The sequence below is a fragment of the Cetorhinus maximus genome, chromosome 1 (genome assembly GCF_964194155.1).
Source record: "Cetorhinus maximus chromosome 1, sCetMax3.hap1.1, whole genome shotgun sequence".
NCBI classification, from domain to species: Eukaryota; Metazoa; Chordata; class Chondrichthyes; order Lamniformes; family Cetorhinidae; genus Cetorhinus; species Cetorhinus maximus.
This window is the reverse complement of record NC_135879.1, coordinates 23,364,322-23,382,592: the sequence shown is the minus strand read 5'-3', so window position 1 is coordinate 23,382,592 and position 18,271 is coordinate 23,364,322.

Here is an 18,271-nt window from a genome sequence, read left to right as displayed (position 1 = left end):
ATCTCATGTGACATTGTCACATGAGGGGGACATGTTAGGGAATTTTTTTTTCTATTTTTCATATTTTTTAAAGTGTCAGCGATCTCCCTGAGGCTGCACTAAGCCTCAGGGAGATGTGCGCTTTTCATGCGCCTGCACGAAAGAGCGCACTTTCGCTTTTGGGGAATCCCCCCTCGCCCACACAGGAAGTGCATAGCACTTCCCACCGGACGTCACGCTAGGCAGGCCTTAATTGGCCCGTCCACGTAAAATGGCCACGGGACCCGCTTCTCCGGTGGCGATCAGCTCCCCTGCCGCCGGAGATTGGGTCGGGACCGCCCGCCCGACAGGCAGAAAATTCTGCCCAGAATGTATGTGCTCTGGCACTGCCCCATCAGTATGTTTTGTATGGAAAGAGGTGTGCATTTTCTTATCCTGTTTGAGTGTGTACCCTATTAAATAATTCAGCAGCAAGATTTTTGTGAGTTGTAAAGTAAAGAAGTTATTTATCCTCACACAGTTACCCATAATTAAAGGCAACATCAGACATATTTATTCTCACACACACATGCAAACATACACAAAGATTAAGTACAGTTAAAGGGCATGCGCTTTTACAGATTATAATTATCTCAGCCTCTGGTTTACGATTTCCGGTCTTCCACATGGCAGACCAGAAAGTTTTGATGCTTTAAAGTTGAAGTGAGGGCCTTGAGAAGCAAAGAGTTCACAGCAGGTTGTGAGATTTTGTTTAGTTGAATTTCTATGAGGATGGTTCTCAGGCAGACTTTAAACTGGAACAGGTTACATGCTCTGGCTGCCTGATATCTTACAGCTTTTTACAAGAGTGGCTTACAGACTAGTTGAACTGATAGTTCGATGGCTTTGGTGGATCTAACTGCAAATAGCCCTGAGCTGATCCTTTAAACAGACATAGACAACATGGCTGTCTCAAATGTGTGACTTTTTACAAATTCAATTCTTTTTCCAGAAAGGTGTTATGTTCATGTTGATTGCCACATTTGTGTTGTGGGTTTATACTTCTGAGGGTTTGAGACTGTCATCATGATACAATGGGATGATGGTAGGGATCATTCATATCCTTCTGCCACCAATTAAGTTTCAAACTTCCCTTTTGTTTAGTATGAAACAGGGAGTCAGGCAGTCTGGAAATTCCATCATCTTTTATGTTGGCCTACCCTTAAACAAAGAGATGTGTGAATTCCCCAGATGGCTGTGAACGTCCATATTTAATTAGGTATTTTCATGAGACCTGGTATTGTCTGTAGCTCAAATGCCAAAAGTCACATGATTTTCAGCAGCCATTTTAACAGCTTGTGTCCAGTTTTTAGAAGTATTGACTAAAAGTTCATAATACTGGGCATGACAATTAGAAATCACTGAACCAATAAGAACTTCCAATAGTCTCGCTGTAAAAAAATTAGCCAAAGTTACATTCATTGAATAAGGTGTAATTGGATTTTTAACAGCATACTATCTTCATAATTACTGCCGAACAGCCTCACTAGCCCTGAAAAACTCATTTTATATTTGTAGAATATAAAATTTCTCCATTATTATAAAAAATATTTTTTAAAAATGATATATTTTTAAAAATATACATTTCTAAAATGTTTATGATAATCCCATAATCCCATGCCTCTGTCCAATCATTATTTTCTGTAAAATTTTCCCAATTTAACTGAGAGGAAACTTCAACACAACGAACTGCTTACTCTGACTAATGGCACTGGGGCCAGATTCAAATTTATATCAGGAAAGGGGAAATCCAAAACAAAAACAGAATTACCTGGAAAAACTCAGCAGGTCTGGCAGCATCGGCGGAGAAGAAAAGTCCATGTCACTGAAGTCACTAAATCTGGGTGCGCTTTTCTTCAAGGTCAACAGTAAGCACCATTGTTTCATCACTAGCTGTGAAATCTGGGTCTGTGAAACAACCAATCGAACAACATACTCTGCTGAGGCAGAAGTCAGAGTAAGTTAATTAGCATTTGAGGTTCCTTTAGAATTTTAATTTTCACCCCATCTAGATTGCTTCTAATTCATATTAAATTAGCATGAGCTGTGAGCAAAAGGAAATGGCTTTTAGAACCGAACCATTTTCTTTTCCCTACCACTAGCTTCCGCGTGAATATAATGGCAGTTAGGTAAGCGTATGTTTGAGATACATTTAAAGTATTTATTTTTCATTTGGGGAGAATTATTAACAGATGGGACTATCCATTGTGGTTGAAAGGATGACTAGTATCCGAGCTTATTTCTATATCCCTGGCACTTTGATCAGTTGGAGAAGGTTTTGCATATATTTCCCCTTAGAATGAGTCTATCTCATTTTAATAACACAATGGGTACCCGATGATTTCTTCCTTGAAGTTTGCACAATGTCCATTTTCAGGTCTAAAATTTTCAGATTTGCTTCATGAATAGCTGAATACTCAACTTCCAAAAAAAAAAATCAAAAGGAACAGAAATGATTGAAACCAAAGTATGATTCTGGCTATTTTTTTGATCCTACATTGGTTTCTTAACCAAGGAAGTTTAAGTTAGGGAACCATATGGCCCATGTATTAGATGTTTATCTCAAATGCATTGAGAATGATTCTCCATGGATTAATTAGTTATAACAGGTGTTTCCTTTTTTAATAACCCAGTTTCCAATCTACTTAAATAGGGGAAACCTAGCTACCAATTAGTAATGGGATTTTACTATATCAGCAAGTTACTTTTTACAAATTGTTGATAACAGAGTATAACCAAATATACCTGTTGCATTTATTTTAGATACTGGTCAGCTGCTTGCCACAGCACTGTCAATAAATCATACGCCAAGCATTTCTATAATTGATGAGGCAGCTTTTGGCTAAAAGCTACCTCAATTTCCTTACCTAAAGTGAATAAAATTGGACTTTTTAGGGTTAACTCATTAAACACTCAAAGTGATCATTTAGCTTCTGACATGCCTATTTCTTCAAACAAATTTGTCTGCTTTGCATATCGCCGCGTAAGCCTCTTTGTTCTTGTAATGAATGTTGAGTGAGGAATTGACATCTATGGCTGGAGCTAAAATTAAAATAGCTTAAATTAATTTCTGTATTATAGTGAAGGGGAAGGTACAATGCTGTCTGTTTGATATTCATCTTTTTGATATTCAGTATGATATTCCATATCCTTTCCCCACTAGGCTAATGGGAAAAGGAAATGGACTGTCTAGCTGAATATTCACTCATCAGTCTTATTCAGGGGCATATGTGTGAATGATTATGTATCCGACTAATCAAGAGGGGAATATTTTAGAGCAATGAGGTATTCATCCAAATCGTAGTATACAAATTTAACTTGTGGCCAGGGATACCCAGAAAATTATTCCCCCCCATGTATGGTACTGAGTCATACACATCAGGAAGGTTCCATTTGTGCTGAAATAAGCAATCACAACTAAGTCAGCAGTGAAGTCTTACCATTGGCCTCAGAACGCTTGATTTAAGAATAGGCCAAATTGGCTAGGTTTCTTACTCGTGATTGCTATATTACATACATACGTACATGCATACCTACGAACAAGGAGTAGGCCATTCGGCCCCTCAAGCCTGCTCCACCAATTAGTAAGATCATGGCTGATCTAATTGTAACCTCAAACCTGCTTCCCGCCTACCCCTGATAACCAATCACCTCCTTGCTCACCAAGAATCTCTCCACCTCTGCCTTAAATATATTCAAAGACTCTGCTTCCACCACCTTTTCAAGAAGAGAGTTCCAAAGACTCATGATCTCTGAGGGAAAAAATTCACCTCACCTCTGTCTTAAATGGGCGACCCCTTATTTTTACCCCTAGTTCTAGATTCTCCCACAATAGGAAACATCTTCTCCACATCCACCTTGTCAAGTGCCCTCAGGATCATATGTCTTTCAATCAAGTCGCCTCTAAGTTTTTTAAGCTCCAGCGGATACAAGCCTAGCTTGACCAACCTTTCCTCATTAGATAACCTGCCCATACTAGGTATTAGCCTGGTAAAACTTCTCTGAACTGCTTCCAACACATTTACATCCTTCCTTAAATAAGGTGACCAATACTGTACACAGTACTCCAGATGTGGTCTCACCAGTGCTCTGTATAACTGAAGCATAGCCTCCTTACATTTGTATTCAATTCCCCTTGCAATAAATGATAACATTCTATTAGCTTCCCTTATTACCTACTGCATCTGCATACTAGCCTTTTGCGATTCATACACTAAGACACCCAGATCCCTCTGCGTCTCAGAGCTCTGCAATCTCTCACCATTTAGATAATATGCCCCTCTTTCATTCTTCTTGCCAAAATGTACAATTTCACATTTTCCCACATTATACTCCATTTGCCAGATCTTTGCCCACCCACTTAGCCTATCTATATTTTTTTGAAGCCTCCTTATATCCTCTTCACAAATTACTTTCCTACCTATCTTTGTATCATTAGCAAATTTGGTGAACATCCTGTCCATCCCTTCATCCAAGTCATTTATATAAATTGTAAACAGTTGAGGTCCCAGCACTGATCCCCATGACACACACTTGTTACATCTTGCCAACCTGAAAAAGACCCACTTATGCCTATTCTCTGCTTCCTGTTAGCCAGCCAATTTTCTATCCATGTCAATATTTTACCCCCTATACCATGAGCTTTTATTTTCCGCAATAATCTTTGTTGTGGCACTTTATCAAATGCCTTCTGGAAATCTAAGTACAGTATATATTGTAACCAAGATGCACATATATGTGAAATACGTACAGATTGAGGACATACTTAGGCTCTGAAGTTTCTCTCACGACCCTTTGGATAGCTTCTGATCATTGACTGATTAGTCTCACCATGTGCACAATAAGTGAGGATCCATAGGCAGGAAGGCATGAATAACCGGGGAAACCAAACTCTACAATGTGTCACTCCTTTTAGAAATGGTGGGATAATAGTTACAAAAATTGGAGGAGAAATTGTAGCAATTCATATTTAGGTAATTTAGCAGCGGATGTATGGGTGGCCTGGTGGTCAGATGCCTCAATGTATTACCCTTTATTACTCCATAGTAGAAGTGTGTTATGTAACTTAAATTATTCCACTAAAATATTTAGTGCTGTATTCCCCCCTCATCTCTTATGAATGCAGGTGAGAAGCAATGACAGTACAATGGCAGTGGTTCCCCTTGATTCTGAACATGCAGTTGCTAACTAACTTAAACCATCATTCCAGATCTCACTCTCTCACAATCCAAGACTTGTCAATGAATTGCATAATTAATCATTTTTCATTTTTATAAATTACTGGTTAGATCTAAGCTAGGGACTTGTGTTTAAGTCAAAGCATCAAACGTTGGAAGTGTGCCATGGCCTTCTAGAGGCTTCAGAAGAGATTTACAGAAGGATACCAGGGATCAGGGTCTTCAGTGGGAAGAAACGACAGGAACTGGGGTTGTTTCCCTTTGAGCGGAGAAGGGTAAGAGGGGATTAAGCACAAGTGTTGGGCAGAATCTTTCAGATCCCGATCTTGCTGGAGGCGAGGTGGGAGAGGCCACGGTTACCCACCGGGTCGTGGCGGGTAGCCACTTAGTATATTTAACTGCCCAATTGTTTGAAGAATGGGGATGCTGCCAGGATCTTGCCATTGGCAGACAGGCCCTGAACACTGAGGCTAAATCCCAGCACATGCCTGGAGTCGGCCTGCTGGTGGCTGGACATGGGGTCCCAGGTGGCCTCTTTCAGTTCACTCACCCACTAGCCTGGAACTGCAGCTATCAGTGGGCCACAGCTGTGGCTGCGGCCATCCTGTGAAGCGGATTGCTTACCACAGGGGTGGCTGGGCAGGTGTGGCCACCACTTAATCTATAGAAGTAAAGACATCTTCAGAGGGCGCCTCAAGATAGTGATGTCTTTGCAGTCCCCTTCTTTCAGCAGCAACACCCACTTCTGCCAGTGGAACTGCCATCCTTCTAAGGCTGCAGGCTCTCTGATAGGGTCTGCAGACTCAGAAACCCGCCCATCATCCTTAATTGGATGGCAGACCCAGAGCTGGCCTCTTCATTGGATGCCTCCAGGAAGATCTCCCAGTTGGGTACGCTGACAGCAAGAATGGGGTCAGGACTGGGAAATTATTGCACCCCTTGATTGTTTTTAAATGGAACAAGATTCTGTCCTTGCAGAGGTATGGGCGGTTTTGATGGAGCAAATGGGGAGAAGCTATTTCCATTGGAGATTGCATTGGTAATTAGAAGCCACTGATTTAGCATCTTCTTTAAAAGAACCAGAGGGGAGTTGAGGAGAAGCTATTTTAGGCAACAAGTTGCTTGTCCAATATCTAGTTCCGAATGAACAGAAATTTTCCCCAATTAAATCACAAGGTTTGTACGCTAGCCACTGACTCCATCCCTCTCCCTGATCACGAACTGAGGCTGAACCAGACCATTCTGAGCCCTGGCATCCTACTTGAGCCTGAGATGAGCTTCTGACCACATACCTGCTCCATCACCAAGATCGCCTACTTCCATCTCGCTAACATTGTCTGCCTCTGTCCTTGCTTCAGCTCATTTGCTGTTGAAGCCTCATCCACTCCTCTGTTATCTCTAGATGACTATTTCAATGATATTTTGGCCAGCCTCCACCCTCCATAAACTCAAGGCCATCCAAAACTGCTGTCCTGTCAAACTATCACCTCTTTGTTTGTTGATTGACATTGGCTCTTGGTCCAGAAAAGCCTTGATTTTAGAACATCCATCTTGTTTTTTAATCCCTCCATGGCCTCACACCTCCTTATCTCTTTAATCCCCTCCAGCCCTACAACTCTCATAGATATCTGTGCTCCTCCAATTCTGGCCCCTTGCGCATTCCCGATTTTAATTGCTCCACTATTGGTGCCTGTGTCTTCAGCTGCCTAGTCCTTAAGCACTGGAATTCCCTCCCAAAACCTCTTCAACCTCTTCCCTCTTCCTTTGAGCTGCTCCATGAGTTTATCTCTTTGACCAGTCTGGTATTGTTCCTTGTGAAGTGTCTTGTGTCATTTTATTATATTAATAGGCATGATATAAATGCATGTTGTTGTTTGTAGTTGAGTTGTTTCAATATGGAATGCATTGGCTGAAAGGGGGTTGGAAGCATGTTCAATAGTGACGGGAATTGGATATATGGTTGAAAAGGCAACACTTGCAGGATTTTATATTTGCAGCAGTAAAACCCACTATTTGTGTTCAACAATAAGTTATATCTCCAAACTACAAATTCAGAAATGTCTGTTTCTTCATGTGGTTCAGTCATATTTCTGTGCCTCCTCTTTTGACTTTAAAGAAAGAAAAGAAAAAGAACCAGCGTTTATATAGCATCTTTCACATCTTCAGGATGTTCCTAAGTGCTCCCAGGCAATAAATTGAAGGACGTTATTATGTAGCTGTTTGTTAAAATCTGTTGTTATGTAGTATGTGGCAGCCAATTTGTACACAGTGAAGGCTTACAAACAGCAATGGCATAAATAACTAAATGTTTTGGTGATGTTATTCAAAGGAAATGTTGCCCTGGAGGCAGGAAACTTCCTGCTCTTTTTGTATTGGCACATTTACATTTTATGCCAATATCATGATGCAGAGATACTAGCAAATGATGGAGTGAATGAATTATGCCATCGCTTATGTGATGCCATAATTACTGGCAACTTTCATGCTGCCGGCTCAAACAGTTAATGTAACTCAGCACCCACCAACAACCCCAACCACCAGCCCTCACCATTAAAATCAATGACCATTGTGCATTTGCTGAATTAACACAGCGCTGCTGACTGTTAGACCACTACTGACTGGTGCTGATGGCATACAGAATGGCACTGAAGTGTTCAGTAAAGCTATTGCACAGTAAGTTGCCTACATTTGAGAAAGGGCTTCATTTTATAATAACCATAAAGTATAATGATGTCTCAACCTTAGAGGAATCCTTGAGGGTAACATTTTACTGACTTGTTCCAGGAACCTCATTAAAATCTTAAACCCTAGTTAAATAAAAAAGTGAGTATTTTGACAGCCAGGCCTGTTCCAGCAGGGTATGTAAGAGAATCAATGGCTGCTTAGTTAGTGTGCAAACTTTGATATTCACATCCATTTGAACCTATTAGAACAGACCCACATCATAGAAGCTGACAGTATAAGAACATAAGAAATAGGAGCAGGAATAGACCATTTGACCCTGCAAGCCTGCTCCTCCATTCAATATGATCATGATGCATCTTCTACCTCAACTCCACCCTCTTACACAAATAAGGACATAAGAAATAGGAGCAGGAGAAGACAATTCGACCCGTTAAGCTTGCTCCACCAATCATTGAGATTATGGCTGATCTTCTAACTCAACTCCACCTTCATGCACTAATGATAAGGTAATAAATATGAATTTCTGGTAAATCTCATGCTAAGACAAATGTGTGGACATCTGCTTTATGTGTACTTTGGGAAAGGTAAGCCCTTTTGTGACACATTTACAACAGTAACACAATGAATGCACTTCAAAATATTTCATTGCCTGTGTAGCACTTTAGGATGTCCCGAGGTCATAAAACGTGCTATATAAATGCAATCTTCTTTTACGTTTTATTGAGAAGTAATCAGCTACTGTATGCAAAACTGATAAAAGAAGAATGAACAGATACCAATTGGTGGAGTATGACCATGCTGTGGCCTTTTACAGCTTAGCTTGTGTAGTATGACCGACAAATACTGTATTATCAGGATAACGACCCTGAAGTATGCTGATGACATGGTTCTTGTGGGTTCACATGGAATAACGAAATAAGCGATAGGAATGCAATGGAGAAGTTCATAACACAGTATGATAACAATTCCCTTAAACTGAAGGATAACAAGACAAACAAACTAGTTGTAGATTTTAGGAAAAAGCCAGTTAATGACATTGCTCCTGGGAAGATTCATCATGTGGACATTGAAATAATTACTACCTACAAGAATCCAAGTTGTGAAAGTAGATGATAAGACGGATTGGAGGGAACAGTGTACAGGTGTGATGGGCAAGGGACATATACGATTATACTATGTCATGAAGTTATAGCTTTTTATTTTTGAAAAAATGATTTTAAAACTTTCAAGTGGCTGGAAATTCTGTAATTTGAAATGACGCAGAACAACTGCTTTAAAATGCAAGGCGACCTTCCAAAGTGAAGGTGCGAAAAGCAAACAAGACACTCTTCAACAGAGTGTGAAGAGAGAGAGACACACATTTCCTGTAATCTACAGACATTGATACTCAACACTATTTAAGGAAGGTATTAAAAATGAGAAATGCTGGATTTTAAGCAACTGTAATCTTATTAAGACAATGGAGAACTGCTAACCAGTCAGAATATCTAGCTAGCGCACTACACAAGTGCAAGAGGCACTCAAAACCCACTGTGGAGTGTGAAAATGCCCCATCTCCTATTGGCTTCTACTATATTTAAATGTGTCAAAAGTCTCTGAAAACTTCAAAATTGTGATTATCTATTCTTGAATCTGCAGGTTTTCCAGTAAACAAAGGTTTATTCAAGCATATGCTGGAAGATCAGCTCCCACTGCCTTTCCAAGGACCTCTCTTACAATCCAAAGTCTGTGATGCAATTTATATATTTTAGTTATCACATTTCACTGTACTGCCTAGCACAATCTCCAGCTATGTACCTAATGAGCAAATGTCTTGTTATCTCACTGGGAGGCTGGAAAATGCATTGGTCCTAATGTGCTATGCTCTTATCACTCTAGCATTTGTTTACCCATCCTGCGAAGGTCATTAAATTGAGTTCCCACCATACCCATCATGCCTATGTGTTGGCTATATTTCCCATCACGCTTAGAAAGGGCTATTACAACCACAATTAGATGTAGTTATTAGCATTAATAGCTTTGCCTACACTTAAAGCTGTTAATGCACGTCTTAATATCATTTTAATATCGACTTATTTCAATACCCCACTTCACCTGTTCTGCAACAATGACTCCAGCAGGCATGGTAATTGAATTCCTTTGGAATACACAGCTAGCAGGGCTTCATGAGCTGTTTTTGCCAAGCCAGAAAAGAGATCATCAGAGAGATTTTGGAAAAAGACTTCAGCAGAGAAATAGGCTGAAGAGCTCGCTGTTTTTCTCTCTGCCTAGGAGCAAGTGCAGTACCTGGTTCAAGACATCAGTGTACCAAATCTACCAATGAACCAATACCTCATAAGACTTGCAGAACTTTCCACATCTGACTGCATCCAAGGAACCAGCTAACTTAAATCAGCTGCAATGTTTAACAATCTACACCTCAAGGGCAAGCAAAGGGCACCTAACCATATATTCTTTTAACTTTTATTTGAACTCTAACTTTCTTTACTCCTAATACATATGTGTGTGTGTGTGTGTGAGAGAGAGAGAGAGAGATGATGTCTTTTATTATTTTTCCTTGGGTTTAGTGGCTAATAAACTTTCTTTGACTCAAGAAAACCTCACTTGAGTGGCTCCTTATTGTTCACTCCATAGACAGTAAAATGCTAAGACTCTCAGAGCAGTGGGAGGCATTCAAGGAGGAAATAATGAGGGTACAGCACAAATATGTTCCCACAAAGACAAAGGGGGGGACCAAGTCCAAAGAACCATGGATGTCAAGGGACATAAAGGTTAGGATTAAGAAAAAAAGAGAAGCTTATGGCAGATACCGAGGGCTCAATACGGCAGAGTCCTTAGAGGAGTATAAAAAGTGCAGAAGGGAACTTCACTGAGAAAGCGTTGGTGGGTAGGATAAATGAAAACCCAAAGGGTTTTTTAAAATATATAAAGAGCAAGAGAATAACTAGGGAAAGAGTAGGGCCAATTAAGGACCATAGAGGTAATCTGTGTGTGGACCCAGAAAACACAGGTACAGTCCTCAATGAATGCTTTGCATCGGTCTTCACAATGGAAAAGGCCAACACAGGTATAGACATCAAGGTGGAGGACTGTGAAATATTAGAGGAAATTAACATAGAGAGAGAGAGGAGGTACTAGCAGGTTTAGTGGCCTTAAAAGTGCATAAATCCACAGGCCTGGATGAGATGTATCCCAGGCTGTTGAGGGAAGCAAGGGAAGAGATATCAGGGGCCATGGAAGTAATTTTCAAATCCCCTCTGGCCACAGGTGAAGTGTCAGAGGACTGGAGGACTGCTAACGTTATCCCATTATTAAAAAAGGGAGGAAGGGATAGACCAGTAAATTACAGGCCAGTCAGTCTAACCTCGGTGGTGGGGATGTTACTAGAAAGAATTCTGAGGGACAGAATATATCTGTACTTGGAGAGGCATGGATTAATCAGGGATAGTCAGCATGGATTTGTTAAGGGAAGGTCGTGTTTGACAAATTTGATCGAATTTTTTGCGGAGGTAACCAGGAGTGTTGATGAGGGTAATGCATTTGAAGGGGTCTATATGGACGTTAGCAAGGTTTTTAATAAGGTCCCTCATGGCAGACTGGTCAAGAAAGTAAGAGCCCATGGGATCCAAGGCAAAGTGGCAGGTTGGGTCCAAAATTGGCTGAGAGGCAGGAAGCAGAGGGTGATGGTAAAGTGATGTTTCTGTGGCTGGAAGTCTGTTTCCAGTGGGGTTCCACAGGGCTCGGTGCTGGAGCCTTTGCTGTTTCTGGTGTACATAAATGATTTGGACTTAAATGTGAGGGGTATGATCAAGAAGTACGTGGATTACACGAAAATAGTGGTAAATAGTGAGGAGGATAGCTGTAAACTGCAGGATATCAATGGATTGGTCAGGTGCGCAGGGCAGTGGCAAATGGAATTCAACCCGGAAAAGTGTGAGGTAATGCACTTTGTGAGGGCTAACAAGGCAAGGTATTACACTATGAATGGTAGGATCCTGGAAAGTACTGAAGATCAGAGGGGCCTTGGCGTGCATATCCATAGATCCCTGAAGATAACAGGGCAGTTGGATAAGGTGGTTAAGAGGGCATATGGGATACTTGCCTTTATTAGCTGAGGTGTAGAATACAAGAGCAGGGAGGTTATGCTGGAACTGTATAAAATGCTGGTTAGGCCACAACTGGAGTACTGCATGCAGTTCTGGTCACCACATTATAGGAAGGATGTGGTTGCACTGGAGAGGGTGCAGAGGGTATATACCAGGATGCTTCCTGGGCTGGGGGTTCTGAGCTATGAGGAAAGATTGGATAGACTGGGGCTGTTTTCCTTGGAGCAACGAAGGTTGAGAGGGGACCTGAAAGATGTGTATAAGATTATGTGGGGCATGGATGCAGTAGATAGGAAGGCACTTTTTCCACTAGTAGAGGGGTCAATAACCAGGGGGCATAGACTTAAGGTAAGAGGTAGAAGGCTAAGAGGGGAGTTGAGGAGAAATGTTTTCACCCAGAGGGTGGTGGGAGTTTGGAACTCACCGCCTGAAAAGATGGCTGAGTCAGAAACTCTCGTAATATTTAAGAAGTATTTAAATGTTCACTTGCATTGCCATAGCCTCCAGGGCTATGGGCCAATTGCTGGAAAATGGGATTAGTGTAGTCAGATCTTTGTTGACTGGTGCCGACATGATGGGCCGAATGGCTTCTTCCTGTGCTGTAGATGTCTATGAGCCTATGAGTCTACTTTTGGATTCAAAAAAGGCACCCACGTGGAAAATAAATTTAAAAATAATCTTTGTTGTGGCCAACCAAGGAGGCTGAATAGAGGGGGTGACCCCTCCTCACCTGGTTGTAACAACTACCTCAGAAAATTAAAATCCTTTTGTGTAGACCCTACGATCATGAAACTCGTCTATATAGCTGTAGTTAAGTGCGCTATCCTTTTTGGTTGTCTTGCCTGGTACTGTTGTTTTAGGAAAGCAGACTCTTTAAGGGAAGAGAGGTTACTGAACCAGGCAAGAAGGATTTCTCATGAGCAGATTTCTCTGGATGAAATCTGCTCTCTGAGAATTTTGACGCAAGTAAAGAATGTCATGAACAATGAGAATCACTCCCTGTCTCAGGATTACTGCTGCATGTATTCAGGGAATAGTTTACAGTTCCTCAGATATGGGATAAATCGGTTCCTGAACTTGTTTGTGCCCTTCTCTATAAGAACTTTTAACATGAGTCTGATGTATGAATGAAGATATGCATTCAGTTTGGAACTGATTGACTGATTATTTTTATGCTTTGGAATAGCTTTCAACACATATTACAAAGGTAATTTTCTTTCTTTTATCGTTATTATTCATTTGTATATTTTTTAATGAATAAGCAATGTACCCGAAACACATTTCTGTATAGTGTTATGATCCCAGCTGAGATTACTACTGGACAAGACCAATCCCAGGGTGGAACCCAGCTTGATAGATCCTAACTTTTATTTATCTATCCAGCTCTACCTGTCCCACCCCCCTCTACCAGCTTATATTTCACCTCATTTCTCTATTTCCTTAGTTCTGATGAAGAGTCATATGGACTCAAAATGTCAACTGTATTCCTCTCCACAGATGCTGTCAGACCTGCTGAGTTTTTCCAGGTATTTTTGTTTTTGTTCCTAACTTTTATTTCTTTGTTTAGATATGTGGAGAGTAGCTACTGAACAGAGTCACAGGAGTCAGCTGATAAATTCTTAACAAAAGGATAAAACATTTATTCAACAAGAAAAGATTAACTATATTATAATACTCCTTCGCGCACAACTATACCTTTACAGATATATACAGGTTTTTAAGGATAACACAAGTTACAAAAGCTATCTTATACTTTAATGTTCACAGTAAATACAACAGTCCATATAAACCTATGGAGGCCTGTGGTCAGACACACCACACTCTGAAGCCAAGTGACGGATACCACCTCAGCCAGATGCTATGGATCTCTCATCAACTACCCCCAGATGCTTGTCACGCTGTGAGCCAACCGGTCTCACTGCACTCCGTCTTTCACACAAGGGTTTCCAATCTCCACTCTCAAGACCGCGCCTTGGAATCTTCTCCAAAACCGATGCTTTTTCTCAGATGCCTTCCGCAGGGGTTCACCTCTAGAGTTTTGAACTCTCCTTTTGTTCTTCCTCTTCCCTGAGTCACCACATGCATTCATGCTGTCTTCCATGACTGTCACTCACCAACTCAGCTGTCAACAGTATACCACTGCTTCATATGCCCATAGCAAAGAGTTACACACCTTCAACCATCTCTTTGGACCTTCTTGCCTCTTGCAAACTGTCCTCACTTTAAATCTGATTTGTGTAGCTTTTGTCTCTTTAAATCTGAAGCTTGAAGCCTTTCTCTCTGCCCCTCACTCTTAACTTCACGTAACAGGTCTTTTTCCAGGTTCCTGTACTTCCTTTGGCTAGAAGGTCTGCTTGGGACTTTCCCATGTTCCACACCCCTGGATTTTTGGGGTTTTTCTTTAGCTTAGGTTTGGCTATCTGTCCCCTTTGTTCCAGTCTCCCCATCAGCTACTTTGAAAACCAACTGAACTCAAACAGCTTCCAAAATCAAACTGCTGTTTCTTTTCTTCTGTGTGTGTATCTGTGGTAGGGACCTACCTCTCTGGACCCCTGTTGCTAGACAACAGTCCAATTCTTCTACTCTTGTTTGTTTACCTTAGCTGCAACTGTCGTAAAAACCTCATTAGAAATGCATGCACCTTTTTAAAGTGAAACTAAACCTCAATTTGACCTTTCTTCGCACACAAATACAGAAATACAAACCAAACTTAAACTTTAAAGCTAAAACTCATTATTAACAGTCACAAAATACAAATATAACTTACTTGAACTATCTCTATTTCTTTAACAATAGTTAATAATAAAGTGAACTGAATTAAGTAACTAAGCAAGTGTGTATTGTGCCACCAATAAATTGGGTGAAATCAATACTCTGGGCAGAAACACCCATGCCCACTGGCATCGAGCATGTTCAGTGGCGTGAGCAGACAATGAGGTGAGAAAGCCAAAAATCAGTTTCAAATTGTGAAACAAGTTTGCGATAATCTGCTCAGCCCATCAATGGTGGGCCGCATTCCCCACCATCAGAAATTGGGAATCTCATTGTAATACATCAGCATATCATTATAAGGCCAGTCCATTGGATCATTCCCCCCTCTACCCGCTCCCCCCACCATCCCCTCACCTGCTGGATTGTCCACCCACACTGGCCGGAAAACATTTTGGTGCAGAACATATCTTTATAAGTGTGAAGTGCAGAAATCTGGATTTATCTCCAGGGCCTTGCTCACATTGCGGACATCCGATAGGCAGTAGATGCTGGAGCCCAACAGCAATGGCACACTGGAGGAATGTCCATGGCATGCTGGGTGGATTCTCATGGTCATGGCTCTGCTGCAAAGTAGCTCATGGGAGTTGAATAGTGACCGTTGATGCTCACAATGGATGATGGTCGAGGAGGTGGGAGAGGGGGGTCAAGGATTGACTGAGAGAGGAAGAGGTAGTGGGGGGTGAGGTTGGGAGGTGGGGAATGAAGGTGTTGGGGGGGTGAGGTTGTGAGGGGGGATGACAGTATCGCAGGGGTTGATGTTGGGGGGTGGGTGGAATGACGGTATTGTGCGGGGTGAGGCTGGGCAGGTGGAATGAAGGTGTCGGTGGGGTGATATTGGGAGGGAGGAATGAAGGCATTGGGGAGGTGAGGTTGGGAGGGGCAATGACAGTATCGGGGTTAAGGGTGGGGCGGGTGGAATTAAGGTGTCAGTGGGGTGACATTGGGAGGTAGAATGAAGGTATTAGGGGGTAGGTTGGGAGGGGGAATGAAAGTATTGGGAGGGTGAGTTTGGGAGGGGAGTATGAAGGTATTGGGGGTTGAGGTTGGGAGGGGGGGATGAAGATGTCAGGGGGGAGGTTGTAAGAGGGGAGGGAGTACAGCGGAGGAGGGGGTAACGGGGGAGAAGATAGCAACTGGGGAGTTGAAGGAAGGGGGATATAAGGGGGATGCTCACCACCATCTTCTCAAGGGCAACTAGGGATGGGCAATAAATGTTTGCCCAGTCAGCGAAGCCCACATCCCATGAATTAATTTAAAAAAAGGTTTAAGGAAAGTAGTCCAGGGAGAGGAAGGAGTGCACAGAAGGGAGGGAGTCTGTTGGGGCGAAGGAGTGTGGAGAGAGGAGGGAGTCTGGGAGTGGAAGGAGTTCAGAAAGGGCAGGGAGCAAGGGTGGAGGAAGAAGTAAGGGTGGATGAAGGAGTTGGGGAGGGGGAAGGAGTAAAGCTGGAGAAAGAAGTAAGGGTGTCTGAGAGGGTCAGGAAAGGGGAAGGAGTAAGACTGGAGGAAGAGGTAATGATGGAGGAAGGAGTCGATGGGGGTAGGACTAAGGGTGGTGGAAGAAGTAAGGGTATCTGAAGGAGTCAGGAAGGGGGAGGGACTAACCGGGGGTTGAAGGACTAATGGGGGGATAGCGTTCCAGGGGTGAGGGGGGTGGGGTGGGGTGGAGATCCAGAGTGGGGAAGGGGTTCCGGGGGGAAAGGGGTTCCAGGGTGAAGGGATTCCGGGGGGAAGGGGTCCAAAGTGGGGTGGGTGTTCAGGTGAATGTGCAAGGGAGGAGTCTGATGGGTGCATGAATGTCTCCTGGGGAGTGAACTGAATGTGGTTGTGGTCCGAGGGAATGGTGAGAATGGCCGAGGGCAGAGTGAGGCAGTTGAGTAGGAGGGTAAGAGTTCAACGGTAGCAGTAGAAGGGACATCATGGTTGGTTGGTGGGGGCTCAGAGGCAGACACGGACCCTGGGAGTGGGAAGGAGGATGTCATTGAGGTTAATTTGAATGAGTGTGGGATTATTGGGGAGGAAGGGAATGTGCACATTCATCTGGACATCCCCAAAGGAAAAGATTTGTGGCTGGTAGGTCACGGAGGGGAGGTGGAAGGTAATGCTGGGGTGGGGGGAGGTGTCAACTGTGATGGGGGAAAGGAAATTGGTGACTGGGGGTAGATCAAGGGCGGTAGAGCGAAAGTAAAATTCAATTAACACCATGCTGTCCAAATTGAAAGTGAAACGAGAGTCATGGTGGTTGAGATCAGGAGCTGCTTGGGAGTCTGATCAGTGGATGGGTGGAGATGCAGGTCAGCTCAGATGGACAACTGAAAGCAAACACCAGCAGGCAACTGGTGAAAATGCTAAGGGCATTGAGGTGAGTGTGACATGGGAACGATCTGCGTACGTGGGAGAGTGCTTGTACAAGGCTCCGAGAGGCCCTGCCACCCTCACACTTCTCCCTCCAGAATCACTCGCGGGCCAGCTGCTCCCTCTGCAGTGACAGGGGACAAGGTTGAGGGGCTCACAGGCAAAATGGACTCAGAATGAGTGGACAGCCTCAGATTCCTGAGTGGATGACCCAGGGGTGTCCAGCTGCTACTTCTCCTCCCTTCCGGTGCCCAAGGGCCCCAGTCTGACTCATTGAGGGGAAGGAGCACCCGGATGAATATCGAGGTGCCCCGATTCCCTCTCATGTTGCCACTGCAGGAACTCATCCATGGCTCCCGCGATGGAGTGCAGATCTGCGCGCATCTCCGTGTTCTGCTGGGCCAAAGTCTCCATGGCATCCGCCATCCTCCCCATGGAGATCTGCACATGGGTACATGTGGGTACCACTTCATCAGGGAGCAGGCGGAAGCACTCCTCCGATTCACATATCACTTTGTTGAGGGCTTCCAACAACTCTGTCTGATGTACCCCCGCCTTCTGTTAAATCTCCAGGACGAGTTGGAAGATTCCAGAGGTTCATCACCTGACTCCAGCCTCACAAATACTTCTTCCCCAGCAGTCCTCCGAGTGCTGGGGAACTCGGTTGAACCTGCCTCCTTCTGCTGCGGACCCGTGCCATTGCAGTGACCACCGTTTTGTGAACCCGAGCCTGCTCTAGATCTAGGTCCCACCGAGATGTGTGTCTCTGCGCTGGTGGAGGGTGTGGGTAAGTGCTCTGAAGGGTCTCCCGGGCTGCTTATTTCCAGCTCTTCAATGGAGGAGGTGTCGTCCTGTCTGGAGGTGAGGACATGGATGGAGGTAAGGGACTGGCTGACTGAGGGTGTCAGTCGCTTGGCAGAGCTCCCTGTGAACCAAAATAGAGATAATTAGTGCATGGCAGCAGAGTCAAAAGCAGGAGAGAGAGCACTCACAGTTGCGTTGAGCAAGAGATGATGTGGTGCAGGATCCTCACGAGGGTGTCCGCCACCGACCTCACCATCATCACAGGCAGGGTCCACACCCTCACCAATCAGCATGATGGCACGGTCCTCAAAGTAAGTGAGGGGCCCAATGTGGGTTACTTGACCCCTGGCCTGGGAC